Source organism: Manis javanica, chromosome 5 (assembly GCF_040802235.1).
Source record: "Manis javanica isolate MJ-LG chromosome 5, MJ_LKY, whole genome shotgun sequence".
Taxonomy (NCBI): Eukaryota; Metazoa; Chordata; class Mammalia; order Pholidota; family Manidae; genus Manis; species Manis javanica.
Window position 1 is genome coordinate 128515270 of NC_133160.1, and position 20479 is coordinate 128535748.

Consider the following 20479-nt stretch of genomic DNA (forward strand, 5'->3'; position numbering starts at 1 on the left):
TTTTCCTTTTCATACTTTCATCCTTTTACCTTCTCCTATGTATACCAAAAAAATATCCTTACTCTACCCCAGTGAAGAGACTTGGTAGTACTATTGCTCAAAACACAGAACTTCCATTGGACCAGGTTTTAGAAGTGACCTCGTTAACTCTGCTTTCCAATTCTATGAATTCTGAGTATCTTTCTCTTTTGCATTCTTGCTTCCATTATCCCAAACGGCTTGCTGTTTAGATTTGGGTAGAAGTTATGGAAAGGTTGACTATGTTGGCCTTTAGCAATGTTGGCCAACCCAAAGGGGAACTTCATCTAAACTTGGGTATTATTTCTCCAAGAAAACCTCCAAGAGAGATGGAAGGTGGTAAGATTTCCAAGGTCCTAAGAATGCCTAAGAATGGTGGTGTTGTGTTAACATATTTTAAAATGGCAGCATGAGTTTATACAGGGAAAGAAAGCCAGCTAAAGTCAATAGCATAGAGCAACTCTGTTTCATTATGGATTTTCATATTTTAGACCTGACACTGAGATTAGGAATCAGTCATGCTATTTGGGAGCACCTCATACCTCAATGAAGCCACAATTCTTCTCCTTTCCATGAGTTCACTCTCCTGTGGTGCCTCTCCTCATAGGAAACTGCTGTTTGCTTCCCCTGCCAACAGAGAAGAAAGCAAGCTTGGCAGGTAGTAGCATCTTTTACCATCTTTTGCAGCTGCCCCAGAGCCAGCAAGGACCTGCTGAGTTTCCTGCACAACCACAATTTAATTTATCCAGCCTTGAGGCAAGCTGAGATGCAGGTAGAACCTGGGAAGGGAGGCACAAGTGTTCCTGCTGCAGGAGCAAGGAGTTGTTTAACTGGAAGAGTTTCTCTGAAGGAGAAGGATTAGGGTGAGAGTTGTCTACCTGGGATGAGAAGGCAGTTCACCATGAGTGCTGGGCCATCTGCAGCCAGATTTCCAGGGCTGCACTACAAAGTTCAAACACCAAAAAAAGCAGCTTCTTTGAAGTATTTTAATATGTACATCACCAAGAAAAAGGCCTCTTGATATTAGAATTCCATAAGAACTCCTGTTACCTGGTTTTATCTGCTTTTGCACCAGGATTCTGATAGGTAGGTAGGATTCATACATTTCTAGCTATCTACACGTAACCCAGGATGTTAAACCAACCAACAGACAACTGATAGGAAAATTCAGTCCTCAAAGTTGGTGACCAAGAACAGGTTTGATGACTCAAGATGATATCTCAAAAGAAAAAAGAAAATGAATAAATATAGAGTTAGGACAGGAAAGATGCAGAAAAAATTTGGAAAGGATTTATTTGGATAAAACTGTGCTATAAGCTCCACTCCAACACCCCAGGGAAATGGATTTGGTGAAGAGGGCTGTCTCTCCTCTTACCTCAAGTCTGGTGAGAGGGTATTCATAGGAAACCACTTGGAGAGCTTGAGATACGCTTCGTGAAGTTTGGGGTGTACATTAGGGTGCCAGATGCAAGCCTGGGGAATCCCCAGAGGAGAGACTGTCGATGTTAACAGCCTGTGCCAGCAGAGCAGAAGGTAACTAACTGCACAAGACTCACAATGTCCAACTGAAATGTCCCTTATTCTCCTAAGCTGTCTCAACAAGCTACCACAAACTCAGTTGCTTAAAGCAATAGAAATTTATTTTCACAGTTCAGGAACCCAGAAGTCTAAAATCAAAACATCGGCAAGGCTGTGCTTCCCTCCAAAGGCTCTCTGGAGAATCATTCCTTACTGTGGGTAAAATTGTAGTATTTCCAGAATATCTGGCCTGGCTTTAATACATCTGCATATCAACAGACGCTCAAGGGTGGAGAGAAGTATGGCTTTAGTGCATTTGCATCATTCCTCAGGGGTGGAGAGAAGTTCATCTCTATATCAGTGGGTAATTACCCGAGCATCAGAGGGCTTATCTGTACCTGAGAGGTGAGGGGTGGTGCCGATTTTGCTGCTGCTGGAGCAGGAAAGAGAAATGGCCCAGGACTGCAGTTTCTTGAGCAATAAATGGATTTTAAACTTTATTTCTCCCTTTGACTGATTTCGGTTTTTAGAGGTCTTTTGCCCTGGGATTTCCTTTCCCTGGACTTACACTAACCTCTCCCAGTTTCCAGTGGCTCCAGGCTTTCCTTGGCTTGTGGCTGCCTGACTTCAGTCTCTGTACCAGTCTTCACATGGGCTTCTCCTCTGTGTCTCTTCTCCCTCTACCTTTCTCTTATCATGACATTTGTCATGGAATTAGGGCCTACTTGGATAAGCCAGAAGGATCAGTTCTCCAAATCCTTAACTTAGTTTCCTCTGCAATGACCCTTTTCCCAAATAAGGTCACATTCACAGGCTCCAGGGGTTAGGATGTGGACATGTCTTTTTCAGGGTCACCATTCAACACTGGTCCTTATGGGGACTACGGGAGTAAAATCTAGTTTGATTTTAAAAGGGATCTTGACAAGAGAGCTTAAGCCAGAGTGTAAAGAGACAACAGCGGAGGGTCTTTAGAGAAGATTAGCCAGAACATCAGAGTGGATAAAAAATCGGAAGCACCTGGAGAGAAGGTGCTGACTGTGTTGCAGGAGTCAGTGACTGGCTCAGATGTGTCAATTCCACAAACAGGCCCACAGAACCACCCAGGAGAAAGTATCAACCTAAAACATCAGTTAGGCCAGCAAGAAAAAGGCAGCTTACTAACATCCTAGTCAATGAGACTTTCTGCTTCCCCTTTTTCCTTCTCCCTCCCCTGCTCCAACGTGCCTGATAAGACCAGAATCCTCAATGAGCAAGTGGGGAGAAGAAAACTGCGAGAGGAGACAGAGGACCAGACAAACCACGTTCTATAAAGGCAAAGACATCGCCTGCAGCTGACCCTCCTGGGGGAAGAGGACAGCAGGTCTTACCTTTGAATGAAGATTAAAGAGTTCAGCAAATATGCAGGATTAGAAATTCTAATTTCTAAGTCATGGCTTTGTTTTCCATCTCAGACTGATCACAAGGATATTGTATTTTCTAAGAATATTCAGAAAAACCCCAGGATTGCCTAAAATCTCATCCAGAGGCCTAGGAAGACCTTTCCTCACTGAATACATTTTAAAGAAATGGGGAAATCAAAACGATGAACAAGGAATTGAGTTTTGACCCTCTTCTACTGGCCTTCACTGGTCAAGGTTACTCTCATAAAACAGTATCTGAATGAGTTTCTTGATTCAGAACTTTATTAAGATGACAGATGGTATTGATTTGCTATTTGTTGAGAATTACTGTCCCACAGTTTGGAAAAAGAAAATGAGAATAGATTCAGTTTACAGACCAATATACAAATGAGCTTCAAAGGATATTCAAGGGGATCTGACATCAGCCCCCAATTCATACTCTTGGGAAAGATATACCTCAATCGATGTATGAAAGATCAGTTTGGCTTCTTCCTGGGTCTCATCTGTCCCACAGGCTAACACTACCTACTACTGGAAGCACCAATACTGATCTATACCGGAAGCTCTGCTTCTTGGTTCCAGTTCCCATATACACTTTATTGAAGCAAATCTGCCTTCCCTTATACACTTGACTGAGCAAATGTTTAAATAGTCTTTGTCAAACAATTTCAAGAGAATGAATTTTTTTTCCCCTCTAATACTCTGCAAAAGGCAAATTAGGGCTGCTGTTCCTGTAGCCCTGGGCAATCTGTGCTGAGTAGAACATGCATTTCTCTGGAGTCAGTTTAGCAGTGCAATTCTCTCTGTGGGGGTCAGTATTCCTCTACACACAGTGAGCTTAAAACACATTTTCTTGAAAATAATCACTTCTTATTTCAAATGAAATATTAAAATACATCTCTCATTATGCTAAAATATGGATACCATGATAATTTCTACCAAAAAATATGCCCCTGGCACAAGCTTAACCAGAAGAAGCTCAAGAGAATGTTCACACAATAACTTTCTGTCCAGTATCATTATATTTTAAGTAACTATGAAGATTCAAATGGCAAACAGCTACATATAAACTTATGGACACAAACAAAACAAATGGTGTGATCATATCATGGAAGACCTGGTGTCAAAAAATTGCTGGAAGTTCAAAGTTGGGGAATATAGAAAATTTGGAATATAAGTACATGGGAAGTTTAATTTCAATAAGCCTTTAAAAATATATTAAGAACTTTCTCTGACTATTAAAACATGGGCTCCCAATTAGATTGCATTTGGTCATCTGTTAGCCAGAGACACTTGTTCACTGCTGTCCAGAAAGAAGAGGGAAATTTAACTATTTCCCAATTGATTTATTACTACATGAAACAAGAAGATGAATTTGGACATTAATCAATAATTAATTTAAAAAATACCACCTATGCAAATGGAGCTGGTACACCAGGACCTTATGACTATATGTAGTACTCTGATAGGACTCTCAGCATCCATACAAAGTCAGTAAGACCATTTAATAATGTCCCCTTTCTACCTCTAAAAATTATATCAAGTGTCACTCTGCACCAGGCACATGCTAACTGCTTAAAATGCTCTGTTTTATTTAATCTTCCCAATCACCTAAGGAAGTAAAGCTCCCAAATCAACACAATCAGACAGGGAAAGAAACACAAAAGACTTTTCCTTTTCCCCGAAATCCTGCTCAAGGGCAGCCCAGTTTATTGTTCAATTTACTAAACCATTACCTCTTAGAAAAAGAGGGAGACATTAATTTATTTTTAAGGAAAGTGATTATTTCTCCAAAGGAAAATTAATTACCCTCCAAGTACCACCATCTGTTTAATGTTTTCAAGCCTAAATTTTGAAGAGAGACATGTAACTTTAAAATGTCTCCAATGGCAGGGCCCAAATGACCTTTGTCATTAAGAAGGCAGAGCCGAATCACCTGCATCAAGAATAATAATAGTATCACATGTGGGTCAGGAAGCTAAATCCAGAGCTATGAAAAGATCTCCCCATACACAACTATTTATATCCAGAGAAGGCCAAAACCTGCAGAGCTGAGCAGCCCACAAAACATGTTACTGCAGAGATGTCATAATTAGAAGAGAACTGTCATAATGACAATTGATTTCAGAAAAGTAATTTGTAAGATATTTTCATTTTGGAAGAAAAAAGTTTATTTATAAATACACTTCATCATGTATTTCCTATATGCAGTCATCTACAGAGATACACTGGTGAACAAGACAACATCCTGACCCTTAGAAGCTCACAGATTACTGAGGGAGAGACAGGCAATTGAACAGTAAACCATGATAAATTCTGAGACAGCGATGAGCATGTGACACATGTAGCACCTTCTAACCAGTAACATAAGATTAGCCCCTAGTTACTGAACAGTTGTTCTGTATCCAGTGCTCTGCTAAACATTCTACATAGATTTTCTCCATTTAGCCCTCAAATCAATCCTATGAAATAAGATTATTGTATTAGACATGAATGCAATGGCTCAGAGAGGTTAATATGTTCAAGATTGTCCCAGTTTTTCTACTATGCTTGACTTAAAACTGCTATTGCTATTTAAAAGGGTTCAGAGAGATATTTGAAAGCAGATGATGATGGGTTTAGTCAAAATAAGCCCCATTGTGTTTGCAAGTCCTACTCAGAGCTGGTATTTAACCTCAGATGTGTCTGACTCAGATCCTGGGTTCTTAACCTCCAACATTTATATGAACTTTAATGAACCCAATATTTTGAATAATTTGAATAAACTTTTTATTTGGAATAATTTTCAATTTATAGGAAAGTTGCAAAGATAGAGAAATAATTCCAGCATACTCCTTATCCAGTTTCATTTTCTCTTAATGTTATTATATTTGACAAATCTAAGGAACCAACATTGATATATTATTATTAACTCAACTCTAGACTTATTTAGATTTCACCAGTTTCTCCACTAATGTCCCTTTTCTGTCCCAGAGTCCCAACCAAGATACCACATTGTATTTAGCTGTCATGTCTCAGTCTCCTCTGGGCTATGGAAGTTTCTACTCTGGGCTATGGCAGGTTTTCCTCATTTTTCATGATGCTAACAGTTTTGAGGAGCCCTAGTCAGGTATTCTGTAGAATATCCCTCCATTTTGAAGATACTTTTCATTTAAAGTCCTGCATTGGCTCAATGTGAATACCTTGTACTTCTGTATATCACCAGATCCAAAGAAACTTGAGAAGAGCAGTGTGTTGAAATAGTGCTAAGAAATAATATGTTTACAGAGGATAAATACAGCAGAACCTTCTGGGGTGACAAACGTTCTGTGCCCTGATGGGAGGTGTGTGCATGTGTGCATAGTTTTGCTTTTCCAGAAGTCTGGGTTAATGATTCCCAAACTCCATTCTGTGCATTCTAGGCTTGAACAAATGAGTAAATATGCCGAAGAAAATGGGAGCCAAGTTTCTCAATGTTGGGGAACAGACTTAAAAATAAAAGGAGGGAAAGAATAGAGTATCTACACAAGATCCAAACAGCAAGTTCCAAACAGCCCTGACCCTCAGGTCAGATTCCACCTTGGCTTTGGGTTGCTAGAAACTCACAGTGTTGATCTCATAGCATATTTTGTTTGTTTTTATTAATTGGCGATGACGTTTAAAAGGTGACTCTTTTTTGGTTAAGCAACATAGTAGGCTTCAAAATGCAAACCCCCACCCTGTGTGCAGCACTCAGCACTTGTCATTGGCTTAGTAACTGTTGTTGCCTTTTCTAGACAGGCTATGAGCTCTCCCATTCACCTCAGGCTCCCTACTTGCACCCAACTCACTCCTTTATTTGGGTTATCTTCCTGTCCTTGGAAAATCATCTGGTTGGCAACCCCTAGGAAGGCTTAAAAATTACTAAATATTTAAACCTTTGCTAACTGAACAAATTTCCCTTAAAAGGAGATGATAATGAGAGAACAGTTATCCCCCTAGAAAAGAAAGAGAATAAACCAACACAGGTCCAGACAGGCACTAACAATCTTTCATAGATATAAATATATGAGTGTTCCATGGCTTCATGCTTCCATTCTCCTTGGCCCTCGCCTGAACTCTTCATGTCAGAAAAAGCCTCACCAAGAATCTGGCATAGAAATAAAGCAAACAAGCTTTTGTGTGTCATCCATCCTTGCTCAGGAAGGTCAATACCATTGGAAAACATTTTCCTCACTCAAGTGACCAAATTTGCAGAACAAAAAGGATTTAAAATGAAGTCACATTGCTGCTTCTGCTCTTTAAGGATCAGTAGGGATGGATTGTGTGATATTTCACTGTTAAAACCCTCTAGAGATAGGCCACTTACTTACTGAGAGGTCTAATTTTCAGAGTGGTCTCAATTCTCTACCAAAAAACCACCAAACTCCCTTCCCTATTCAGCACTTTCTCATAAATGTGCTGTATGAGACAGAAGAATGGATTATTTTAAACTGCAAGGGTTCTAAGGAGGATGAATCCTGATAAAGGAAAAAATGAATGGCTTTTCTAAAGGAATTCATGCCTTTTTTTCTGGCTGAATAACTAGTGGGTTTCAGATATGGAAAGGAGGTAGATCTGGGGAAGATCGAGTGGAGAGAGCTGATCTGTGCTGCACACTGGAGTGAGAATTCCAAATTCCCACAGGCAATCCAGAAGTGGATGAGAAAAGCCTCACAAAATGATAGAAGTGGAACCCTCATCACACAAGTGTGGCCAGTGAGAATACCCTGCAGTGAGTTAAGAGCAAGGATGACTAATATGGGATTCTAACTTCCAAAGATACACTTTCAAACTTTAGTTCTGCCACACACGGCTGTCTAGTATCTGTGGTTGCCTTGATAAGGAATCAAGAAGGGGCCTTGTATCCAGTGGGGTCAGTGGAAACAGTGGCAGGTCAGAGATAAATGTACAAACTATAGGACAGAGCTAATGACAAGAAGTCAGTACTGGCAGGACATTGGAGTCAAATGACCATCAAAGCATAAGGCTTTTGGGAAATGACAGGCACCTTAGGAAAAGCGTCAGACTTTCCACAAGACAATGAAAGAGGGGATGAGCTAGTCTTACCTAATCTTAAGGAGCAAGGTGACCCCAGTTCATATCTCAGTTACAAATCTGTCACTCATTCTATGGAACTGATAAAACCAAAGACTTATAAACCTCATCAAGAGTATAGATTCTCTACAGTTCTAGCCATCTGCTTTCAAACATCTCCATGCACCCTCCTATTTCTGAGCCTGAGTAATTTGAAACAAGCACAATAGTAAGTCTCTAATGATCTACCATATTTATATCACCATCCAGTCCATCCAGTCACTCCAATATGAACCCAGCACTGGGCCTCAAGAGGCTCATATTAATGCAATTAAGTAATTTTTCTAGGATATGCACAGCTGCAGCCATTAATATTTAGAAAGTCCTTACATTGCAGTGTCCAGGAGAAATCAAACCAGCAGTATCAAAAAAATGTCAAGGAAGTAAAAACTGAAAGCACAGAGAAAAATGCCACCAGCTGTAGACAGTAAAATCTATTCTACCTGACTAGCTACATGTCAAAGAATCAATGCCTGTCCAGAGAGATGAACATGAACTAGTGCGTGAAGAGCTGCATGTTCAAGATTATTAAGATTGCTAAGTGATAATTTATGAAACATTGAATCCAGAGTTACAGTCTTTCTTGCCTCCCAACACTGAATTCAAGTAAAGGGACTCTGTCCTTGACTTACAAGTTCAAATCTCTGCTTTTTTGCTCTGTACCTGTACCCAGTAATAATTCACTCTTCCAACAAATGTATTTGTTCAATAAATATTCACAGAATGCCTATCAAGAGACAGGCAGTGTGTTAAGATACATAGTAATGCAAAGTAGAACTTTATCCTTGCCATCAAGGAATTTAGAGTCCAATGGTAAACAGGCAATTACAGTTCAGGGAGTTCTCTGCTATGAAATGACAGAGGAAAGAAGGTCATTTTTGAAAGAGGAATTAGACCAAATGCATTACAGTGTGATTCATGCACACTGAACCACACAAACAAAGGTGGTAGCAGAAAATGAAGCTGGAGAGACAGCCATGAAGAGTTCTGAATATGAAACTGAAGATACTGGGCCTTATTGTGAAGCCAAAGAAAGAGATTGCATTGGAGTAAGAACGAGTTGGAGGACGGCAGCAGAGCTAGAAGCAAGAAGATGAGCTATAATATGATCAAATAAAGAAATTGTAGGAGCAACTAATACCGTAGAATGGCAATGGAGAAAAAAAAAAGGAGGACAGATAAATAACAGTATTTAACGGATTGGATGGAAGAGCATGAGATTAGAAGAGTCAAGGGTAACAACCAGTTCAGTGGTTTGAATAAGTAAAGATGCAACTTACTGAGCTATGCAAAGAAACAGGCTTAGAGCTGAGTGGGGGATGAGACAGAATCAGAGGTACCTGACATAGAAGTAGAAATGTCCAATATCCACAGGCTGTTTCATTAACTAGGACCTTTGTATTAAAAGTGACATATTTCAATAATGCTCACTTTAACAAAGAGAAGACTTTATCATAAATGTACTTGGTAGGGATGTAACTACCTCAGCAACTAAAGTCTTCAGGGACCGAATGTTTTTAGGACTCTACTGGCATTTCTCAGCTTGCCCCTCTCTCTAGCTCTCTTTTATTTTAACATTTTTTTAAAATTATTGTTATTGAGGTATAACTCGCATAGAATAAACGTCACCATCTTTGATTCACAGACTGGCCTTCTTAGCCTCTTTGGTCTACATGAGAGTACACATGGCTGCTGGCAACTCCCAAGCTTTGTACCCTACAATTAGAAATATTAAAATATTTAACAACCAATCCAAATTGATGGGGCCCTGTAACCATCCTGATTCCAGCCGAGGGTCTCAAAGAAAGGTTATCCTGACTGCAAGTCTCACACCCCAAAATCTCAGGACTCAAATTTATTACCAAAGTTGGGATCAAGCATTGATCCCTGAACAAATTAAACATGGTACAATGAAGGGTCATGCACTAGCACAACTTTAACATATGGTTAAAAAAGGAAAAGTCCCAAATAAAAGAAATTCCTAAAAAAATGGATCCTTCATCAGAAGATCTAACCCTTAAATGTTTACTACAGATATCTAAGCCTGAGCTCAGGATAGAGAACAGCTTTGGGAACCATCAGCATATGGATGGTAATGATGCCATGGGAAGAGATGGAGATCATTTAAGGAAAATGTGTGTAGAGGAAATAGAAGGCCAAAGAAAAGAAGCTTCAAGATTTAACATCAATGACAATAGGCAGAGAAAAGGTGGCCTTGATGGAGACCAAGAAAGAATTCCCGAAGGAACAGAAGCAGACCAAAAGAGCAGGTACAGAATTGGTTGTTGTGAAGCCAGAAGAAGGGATTTAAGGTAAGTGTTGCCCAGACATCGAATGTCCTTTGGAACGAGCAGGAAGAGAGCTTTGGGAGCCAAAACAAGAGGAATTGCAATAGACTTGCAGGGACATGAGTAAGATTGTGGAGGTTGGAGGTGTGACTGGAAAGTGAGAAAGTGGTGACAGCATGTTACTGTCATACCTCAGAGGAGACTGGAAGTTCCTCTAATGCATATATTATTTTAGTGTATGTAAATATATGACTATTGAAAATTTCTATAACTCTGTGATTGTTTTTATTTACAGTTTTTGACACTTTGAATCATAAATTCTGGTTCTGTACCATGTTTTATGCAAATAAGAACTTCCCAGGCTTATGTTCATCATGAATATAGATTCTTTGCCACCAAGGCTCTATGTGTAGCAAAATCATAAAATGTCCCTTAGAAGAATCATATTTCTTATAAAAGAAGGCATTGTAAATCTCAATGCATTCTTATTTTTATATTGCATTTCATAAACTGCTCTTAAGTAGAAAAGAACATCTTCTTTCTATCAACCTAAATTATCCTAAATATCATAACATATTCCTCTGACACTTAACCCACTGACAAGATAAGACCCCTCAACACACAACAGCTATGAGGGCTAAATGGAGTTTGATATAAACTGCTTATTCAGAGAAGCCTGACATTTTCTCAGATAACAAACTTCTGTTCTATGTGACAAATCACATAGACCAAAATAATGCTTTGGGATTTTTTAAATTCAGAAGTTGGCTCCTCAAAATTGTTTGTGACCTGGTAATTTCAAATTTCATAATCCTTTCACTTTCTTGTGAACACAGGATTAAATTTCCTTGATAGTTTTCAGATAAAATGATACACAAATGAAATAAGTAGAAACCTAGTTGAAAAAATACAATTGTTTCCCAGTGTACCATGTGAAGTCCAGTTTACCCAATCCTAGAATATCCAAATCTAATGTGAGCCTGAAAAGATTCTGAGATGCAAGACTGGAAGTTATGAATAAATGGAAAAAATGCTTTCTCAAAAGTCACACAAAAATCGTATCAATTTGGTACAATTCATTTACTCTTTTAGTGCAAGCCTAATAAGCAAATGCTCAGAAACTCAATTTTCTACTGCTTCAGAATTGATGGCATTCACAGTAATATAAGTTTCTTCCTGGATCAAGTTATTTCAGTAGTAGCTAAATTTTATGGATCACTGAGTTAACCCTAATGTAACAGGGTCACTTTTTACTTGACACTAAAAATATTATTGTCTTATATACAATCTCATATTCAGTAATAACTGATTTAAATCTAGATCATTAATTATCATGAAATCAATTCTAAGACATTAGATCTTACAGAGAATCCCATCCTCAACCAAGTCAAACCACGTGAAGTAGAGAGATTAACTGTGTTGCTGAGGTAATAGGGAAGGATTTCCAGTCTTTGGGTGCAGAAGTTTAAGTACATACTCCTCAGGTAAGATTGGGCCTTGGGCCTAAGTAAAAAATTGTTCAGAGTCAAATATTTTCCCTTTGAGAAAAAAAGATGAACATAAAAGCTACTGCAAATTTGTACATTTGGAGTTAATCTAACATTGAGTCAAGGCTACATGATGCACTGAAGTAAATAGAGTCATTTTTGTTTTTTCTGGATGGTATACATGCTTCTAATCTCTGCAGATGTCCAATATTCCTCCATTCCCCAGACTGTACCCCAGAGGCATATACAATTCAAAGAAATTAGCTTGTTCATGTCCAAGATAATGACTATTGCAGATTTATTATCTCAACAGTGATGATAATTGTATCTCAACTTATCTCAAAGCTAGTATCCCTGAGAACTTGTATGGTTTGCAGCAGAGAATTTCCACTTCTGCAGTCCTTTGGCATTGCTAATAATGTGAGTACTTAACACCTGACACATACGCACAGGGTTCTAAGCATGCAGAAGAAGTTTGTTCAGTCCAGTAGGAAAGAAATAGTGACAAGTGATGTGACTGCAAGATTAGCTGAGTGTTTCTTAGTGAACATGTGGATGTCCCAACACACGTACAGCCCTGCATGAAAACTGGCCTATGGAATGGCCTGGTCATTGAGGGGAAAAGGAGAGAAGGAAAAAAGACAAGAAAAAGAGGTGCTCTTCAAGAGTAGCCTGGAAAAGTCTACAAATACACAGAACAAGAGTGGGTGCTGAGTTAACTATCAGGATAACTCAGAGAAGACCTACATTTGCATCAGTTGAGCCAAGAAAGCAAAGACTTACGGGTAAGGTAATTTCAGAAAACAGCAAGTAGTCTAAAGGGGTTTCTGTGGAAGGTACATGAAGTATCTTCCTAATGGACAATAAGCAAATCACAACCAGATTTCAAAGATCCTTGAATGACTAACTCAGAAGCAATGGGGAGCCAAAGGTATTTTTGAGCAGAAGAGTAATGGAATCATAGCTCATTACTACCAAGGGGGGTGTACAGTAAAAGGCTGTGGAAGGAGTAGACTTGAAGGTGAAAAGTTCACTTTAGGATATGCTAAGTTAAGGACGGTTTTTAAAGATGTTTTCATACCCTTAAAAATATGCTTTATGAAAAATGTTCTGATCAAGAGCTTTTAAGGCTTGCAGCAATTTGCTTCCACCTAGGTAAAATGCAAACTACAGTTCTGGTCTACTTGAAACCCAGTTCTTCGGTCTGCTCAGGCAAAATCTCAACAAAAGGGGGAAAAAAGATACTGGCTACTTCGCTGAAGTGACCAATCAATTAATTCAATATATCATTCAATCTACAGACTGTTATCCTCTTCAGGACTTCAAAAGAAGAAAGGGCAAGACCTCTTCCCCCAAGGTTACTATTCTAAAGATGAAGTAATGCTTTTATCAAACAATTAGATCTCTCAGCAAAACCAATTACTGATTGTATCCCAGATTCCTGGGAGAATCCTCATAAAAAGTGGTCCTTTGTAAGTTGTCAAGGGCAAGGACACAGTGGTTTAATATCTTTTTTGGTAACCAGTGGTCATTAATGCATGCTTTACAAAATAAAATGCTTTGATCTTCATATTTTCTAAGAAAATGAAAATTAACAGCAAAGAGATGGTCTAACTTTTTTAAGGTAAATGCATTCATTTAATGATTCAGAAAGACATTTTGGTATTTTTTCTCAAAAGGATTGGTAGCTGAGTTATTCTTCTGTCTTATATTTCCTATTTCCTATAAGCAACATGATTTTAAAATATCACACTCCCAAATGCAAAATCCTTAATGCCAGATTGAAGAGGCATGATTTTCCCTGATTTTAGAAAAACTATGGGCACTTGAAGTGGGGGGTCTGTAACTCCTATTTCCCTAATAACTTCTTTCCCATATATATATAAAAAACCAGGCTCTCATATGACCTGTGATCTTCTGTCTTCTTTGTGTCAATTCTAATTTTTTAGGTATAATAGATTATCTTCTCTTTTATTTTTTTCCAGGTAATTGGAAGTATGAGGTATGCTTTAATTGAATGATTCCCAGTAGGAAGAAAACCTTGTTGTGGCGAAGCTTTTATGGATTTGGTGTCAAATGCTAAAGTTCTGGAGTGAAATTGCTCTTTCAATTACTGGTTTGCATCTCAAAACCCAAAAAGTGGTAACATTTTAAAGTTGCAACCTGTTTTTAAAGATTGATGGTTTAGGAAGGCAATGGAGAGAATTATGTTTAACAATGTAAAAAGGGGTGTCAGATCAAAGTGTTTTAGCCAGCAGAAAACATTTTTTTTACCAAAGAATATTAACATCTTTAAGCAATTCTTAGACCCCATACTTTGCCAATTCCCCTACAGGCCCAAACATTCCCTTATGTTACTTAGCTGCTTCACATACACTTTCATTTAGTTCCTGTTTTGACAGGCATTTTAGCTTTCTGCTTCTAAGGTTGTTCTTGATGTTAAAGGTTAGGACCAATTTAAACCACATGATCTGCCCACCACAAATTTATTTCCCAAGTCTGATTATCTGAGTGAGTACTAAAAGAGAAGTACTGCAAAAAAAGACTGAGGTATCTTTCTAAGTTACTTTATTGGAAGCATTTTATTTTATGTGTGTGTGAATTAAAAACATACATTTTTCCTCCTTTGCTAACAGATGCTTTGTCACCTATAAATAAAGTTGCAGATATAGTCATTACTGGGTGTGCTGGTTTGTTTGGTCAAGCTCACACATACATATGAGTTATTTCTTTAAATAGGTAAAGATTATTAAGATATACAGTTTATGAATCCTTAGAACATGAAGAGTTATACAAAACCTTTAGGAATTGATTTCAAAAATGATTAAAACATGAGTTAGGAGAATTAATTTTGAACCTTCTGAGTCAGGAGATAAGTTCCTTAAGAACAGGAGCCACTTCTGTGGTTCAATGTTAAATATTCCTTGCCTGGCCCAAAATTCTGTTCAGAGTGGGTATTTAATAAGGAACTGTTAATAAGAAAACTGAATGAATCAATGAATGAACAGGGCCACCTTCTGCTCTGCCCCTGATCAGCCACATTGCTATTCATCAAACTTTTGTAGAGGTGCAAACGAGACTCTTTGGTGACTATTCCTCACTTAGACTCTGGTGAGAGCAGTATAAATGCCTTTATAAGAGACACAAATTTTCCAGTACTCCATCGACTTCATCACCCTGTTATTGCAAAACAATGATTTTCCCCAACTAGCTTATCTGGAATTCATCTGTGTTCATAACTCAAAATCAGGAGTTTCCCTATTACTCTTATTTTTAAAAAGTAAAATTAAATTGAACTCCATTTTTACTGAGAAAGGAAGAAAACTGAATATTTCTCAATAGTGCATCACATACAAAAGAATAATATTGCAATACTAATAATTGAATTATCTCAGGAATTTAACAGCATTAGTACCAGACATAAAGTATCTATTCTACTTTAGCAAAACAGTGTGTCAAACCCTGTCTTGTCACATGATGGTGTTTTATCTGTTACTCATGAAGCTGTATATAGCTTTATTAATAACTTTTATGTATAATCTATCGGTGACATAATTTCAAATCCACAGTGTAAGATAGTTTGTATGCAACATACTTGGAAGAGTACTTCCATGAAGAATTTCTAAATATTTTGGCATTTTGGAGACCAACAATAAAATTCTTCTGGGTGAAATGAACTGCTAAGAAATGATAATTTAATGTGACTTTCTACCAATAAAACAATGTAAATTGCAGTCCCACAGCAGAAGAGACCATCAAATATTTACCAATATTTTCCATTTCTGACATCAAAGAATTATGAAAAGTATTTCACACTGTATACTAAGGAACAAAAAAAATCTCCTGTCATCTTTAACCATGTACACATTTATGTAAGAGTACTACTAATATTGCATGCCCTACTTACCTTATTTTTTAACTATTTAGTTTTAACAAGAGCAAGTAAAAACTTTCCCATGAAAAAATACGTATTTAATTATTTATGTATATCAGTAGAGATTTTCAGAGACAAACATGTACGGTGATAAAGTTTTAAATGTTTTTGTGTTTATAAAACTCACCTTCAATTTTATTACCAATCATATTTAACTGATTTCATACATTTGACCCTAACAAATTATTTGAAAAAAAATATGACATTTAGTATCTTAAAATGATCACACATGATTAGAAAACACACAGAGAAAACATGGAATAGACTCATCCATTCTATCAGTAAAAGTCTCTCTAGTTGATAAAGTATTGCTCACCAAAAAGTACATTATTAACAATGAAACAATTAAATTTCAAAAACATCAACCAAATTGCAGGTAAAGCACTTTGTACAAAAAGTCAGTAATTACTTATTTTCTTTGTTACAAGAAATAAAGCAGGACTAGAATACACAAAACCATTGCTAGATATATACCCAGTGTGTCTGTAATTGAAGTTCCAGGCAGAACTCTGTCAGGAGTGCATTTACAACATGAGCCTACTGGTCCACCGACTTAGACCACAACGAACCACAATGCACGCCCTGTTGTTCTTTTTTGGCGTTAACTTTGCTCTTACTTCTCAGTTTGATAAAGGGGTTGATGGTCTCCTGACTGAGCATAGTAGATGCCTGAATGCTGTAAGACAACTGGAACCAATTTATCACTGGGCAGAAGCACCGTCCACTAATGGAAATGGCAGATGTCCAGCCTACCCTTCCAGTAAAATGAGTAGCGAATTTTTGTCAGCTACAAGGTGTTGAGCACGATAGTATTGTTCAGAGTTGTTTGTTTTAATAGTGGCTCCTTCTCTTTTGTGCTAATACATTGCAACAACTCTTCTGGAAAAAATTGCAAAGTTTCTGGTTAAAAAAAAGATGTGAATGTCTTTTAGAGTAATGTGATGGGGAAAAATGTGTAAAGGGAATCTAAACACAGAGAGGAATCTAGTGAATTTATAAAATAAATAGGAAGGATGTACAATTATCTTCATATATTAGGGTGAAAAAAAATGAATGGGCTCTGCAGTCTCGTTGGCCAAGGTTTGAAATCTCTACCATTTTTTTAAATGTATAAATTTTGGCAAGTTAAACTCTCAGTCTCAAATTCATTAAAACTTCGTTTTGCTTTAATAATGTAAACTGTAAAAACAAAGCAGACTGTTGTGAAAATTAAATTAAGTAACACATAGCACAATGTTCGACACATAGTCCGTACCCAATGAGCAAAAGCAATACCCTCCCTACTACCACTTCAAAACTTCTACTGACTGCCTCAACATCTTATTTTATATTTCCCAGGTTTCATAGGGAGAGGGAGGGACACTAATCTTGCTCTCCAGCAAACAATGACATGCAAATATGCAGCAGTAGGAAATTCTCTGGCCCATGTGAATACCTGGCTTGACTTACGGTTGTGTCCACTGCTGAGAATCATGCATGTCTGGGCTTGCCTAGAGGACCAGAGGCCAGCCTGCCCCAGACTCGTGTGTCTCAGAGCTGGAGGCCGCACTGCTGAAGCTATGATGAGTCTGGGGATGAACATGCATTGGGACATGGTAAAAGAGGTCTGCCAAGTCAACTTTCATGGGAACTCAAGAAATTCATGGAAGGTCATTTATTCCAAGGGGACAAAGAGGAAGGCACAATGAACTGACTTTGAAAAAAGCCAAGGATGGGAGTGTTGATTCATCATATCTGTCAATCAAACCTATCTATGGACTGGAACCATGGATATGTCTGGGTTTAGTGTAGAGAGACAAAAAACTGTAAGCAAAAATTATAAGGGTTTTTTCACATTGTCTAACAAAGAAGAGAGATACATTTCCCCCCTATTCACCATGGATCCTGCACGATTTGGGCACTTGGAGTCTGCAGTGTATCAGGCACCATGCCTGACCCATCAGAGAGAGCACCCCCAAAGTCTCACAGAGAAACAGCAGAACTGGGCAGGAGGGCAGCAGACCAGGCTGAAGACAACTTTTGCCAGGAGCTTCTATAGTAAAGGATGGAGTAACAAATGGCAACAATCTTGCTATCCTTGTTACTTGGGCCCCACCTCCAGTCCCAGGTTGGTGAAATCTGGGGAAACTAGGGTTATATTTTCCAATGTGCTTCAAGCTTGCGTTATATCCACTGTCAGTTCTCTCTTTCTTTGCTTAATCTAATTCTTTCTCCCAAAAAGAAATTAAAGAACTAGTGGAGAGTTTCCTTGTTTAAGTTTTTGCATTTTTGTTTATATAGCTAATCATATTTCTAGCACTTCATCTGAAGTATAACCCAAACACTATTGTGGTAGTTGTTTATCATTAAAAAATTTTGCTTTCCAAAAAGCCAGGTATTCAAAGCCTATTTTATTCAGCAAAGACTCTGAATTACCAAGAAATGGAGTGGCTTGGAAAGTATTTTCCTAGTGAGAAGAGTCTAATAACCCATACTTTTCTGACCATCATCCAGCAACCTGTCAACTAAACAATACAGCCCTTTCAAATTAATATTTTAAAGTAGGAGCTTAAAACTCAGCAATTAGCTCTTTCTGGTGGGATTTTGTTTGTTAAAGTTGAGGGTGCTACCTCAGGGAATTTATTACCTTTAACATTACATTTATTTTTCCAGCATCACTCATTTACTCTAACAAATCTTGCATGTGAGGAATATAGGAGCACAAGTACTTCAGGCAGCCTTCAGATTTCTCCTGCTTTATGTTCTATTCAGTCAGCCAATTTGGCAGACATTCTGTATTCCTAAAACACAAAGATGTACAGCAATCCTGCAGGCAGTTAAAGGACACATACTTTCTAAACCCAGTATGTGCTAGGGAGGAATTGACTCAAATCTAGAAGCCTCACATCCTTTAAGTCCTTTAAAGTCCTAGGTGACAATTCTCATAGTGTCAGGAGCTCTTAGAGCATGCTGAATTAGCAATGCAACTTGATGAGGATTAGGCTAATTTGACAGAAGATGAAGGACACCTTCTCCATGCCTCCTTACTTTAATTCCAATCTGATATCCAGTAGCTAAAGGTAAAAGAGTGAGTGACCTTTGCCAGCAACTTCGAGGCTCCAAGTTGACAGAGCAGAATTGCTCTTCTTCAGATGTCAGAGTAACTGTGATGCATGATGTTGATAGGGGTCAGATTGCCTAAGATACATTTTTTCATTCACCTCCTTAGAGATTGGAGCTGACAAAACTGTAATAGCTTATTGAGTTCCAAATGACAATGACATACTGGGTATTTTCAAGCACTTTTATTTTTCTTACTTTCTGTGACTGCTTAGAAAAGGAAGCCAACACCTCACAAAATAATAATCCTGCAACATTTCAAAATAATTATTTTGCAGCACATAATTTTAAAATGCAGTTGTGTGCTTCCCTCTACATTGTATAAAGTTTATGGCTGCTTTCACACAAGCTTAACTAGAATCTATCTGGAACTCCTTCTATATAAACAAGCATTATGAATCTAGATCACAGAGCAAATAAACTTTTTCTGTAAAGGACCAGAGAATAGATAGTTTCAGGTCTCTGTCACAACTACTCAATTCTGCTTGAATCCAGCTATAGATATTACATAAACAAATAGGTGTGGCTTTGTTCCAATAAAACTTTATTTATAGACACTAAAATTTGATTTTATATAATACTCATGTGTCATGAAAGATTGTTCTTCCGATTTTTTTTTCAACCATTTGAAAATATGAAAACCATTTTGTGAAGTTTCTACCCTATAAAAAAGCAGAAGATTTGCCAGATTTGGTCTGAGGGTGAAGCCTAAATAAAAAGATTTTTTTATTGAAGCATAATTGATACACAATTATGTTGGTTTCAAGTACACAACACAGTGGTTCACCAATTACCCACATTATTAAATCCTCACCCACACTAGTGCAGTCACCATCTGTCAGTATAGCAAGATGTTACAGAATCATTGACTATATTGTCCATGCTGTACTACTGGCCCCATGACCAGGTTATATTATGATGGAGAATTTTTGTTTTCCCTGAAAGAGATTTTTTGAAACTTCATCTCATTGTTTCAAATTCTTTAAGCTTTAGAGAACATTTAGTGATACTGGTATTGGTATTTAAGTATTTATGGAATTTGTTAACCTGACACTTAGTGCCAAGAAGAACACAAATTATGTCTTACCTTCAATGTACATGTGAATCACCCAGATCATCTCCTTAAAATACAGATTCTCATTCAGTAAGTCTGAGGCAAGACCCACATTCTGCACATCTAGCAAGTTTCTGAGTTATGTCCACACTTTTGGTCTCTGATCCACACTTTGAATGGCAAGGCTTAGAGCATATACAACTTAATTCAACCAAACATTCTAAGGTAAGACCACTGAATCAAACAATAAGTATTTATTGAAGATATATTATATGTTCAATTCTGTGCCAGATGCCAAAGAAGATTCAGAAAAATATATAGAATATAATCTTTTCCTACAGGGAGTTTAGAATTAAGATAAATACACATGAGACAAGGAAAAATAAGAAGGGCGCAGTTAAGGAGATTTTAAGTGAGAAAGGAGCTCAGAGAAACAGAATGATAAAGGAAATCCAGGGAAGGACAAGAGAATAGATAAGTCTTGATATGAACCACACAGAATGAACAGAAAAAGAGAAAGAAAAAATTTATGACATTAGCAAAGGTACAAAAGCAAAAATGCTATGGTGGCTCTAGAATATTTGGCA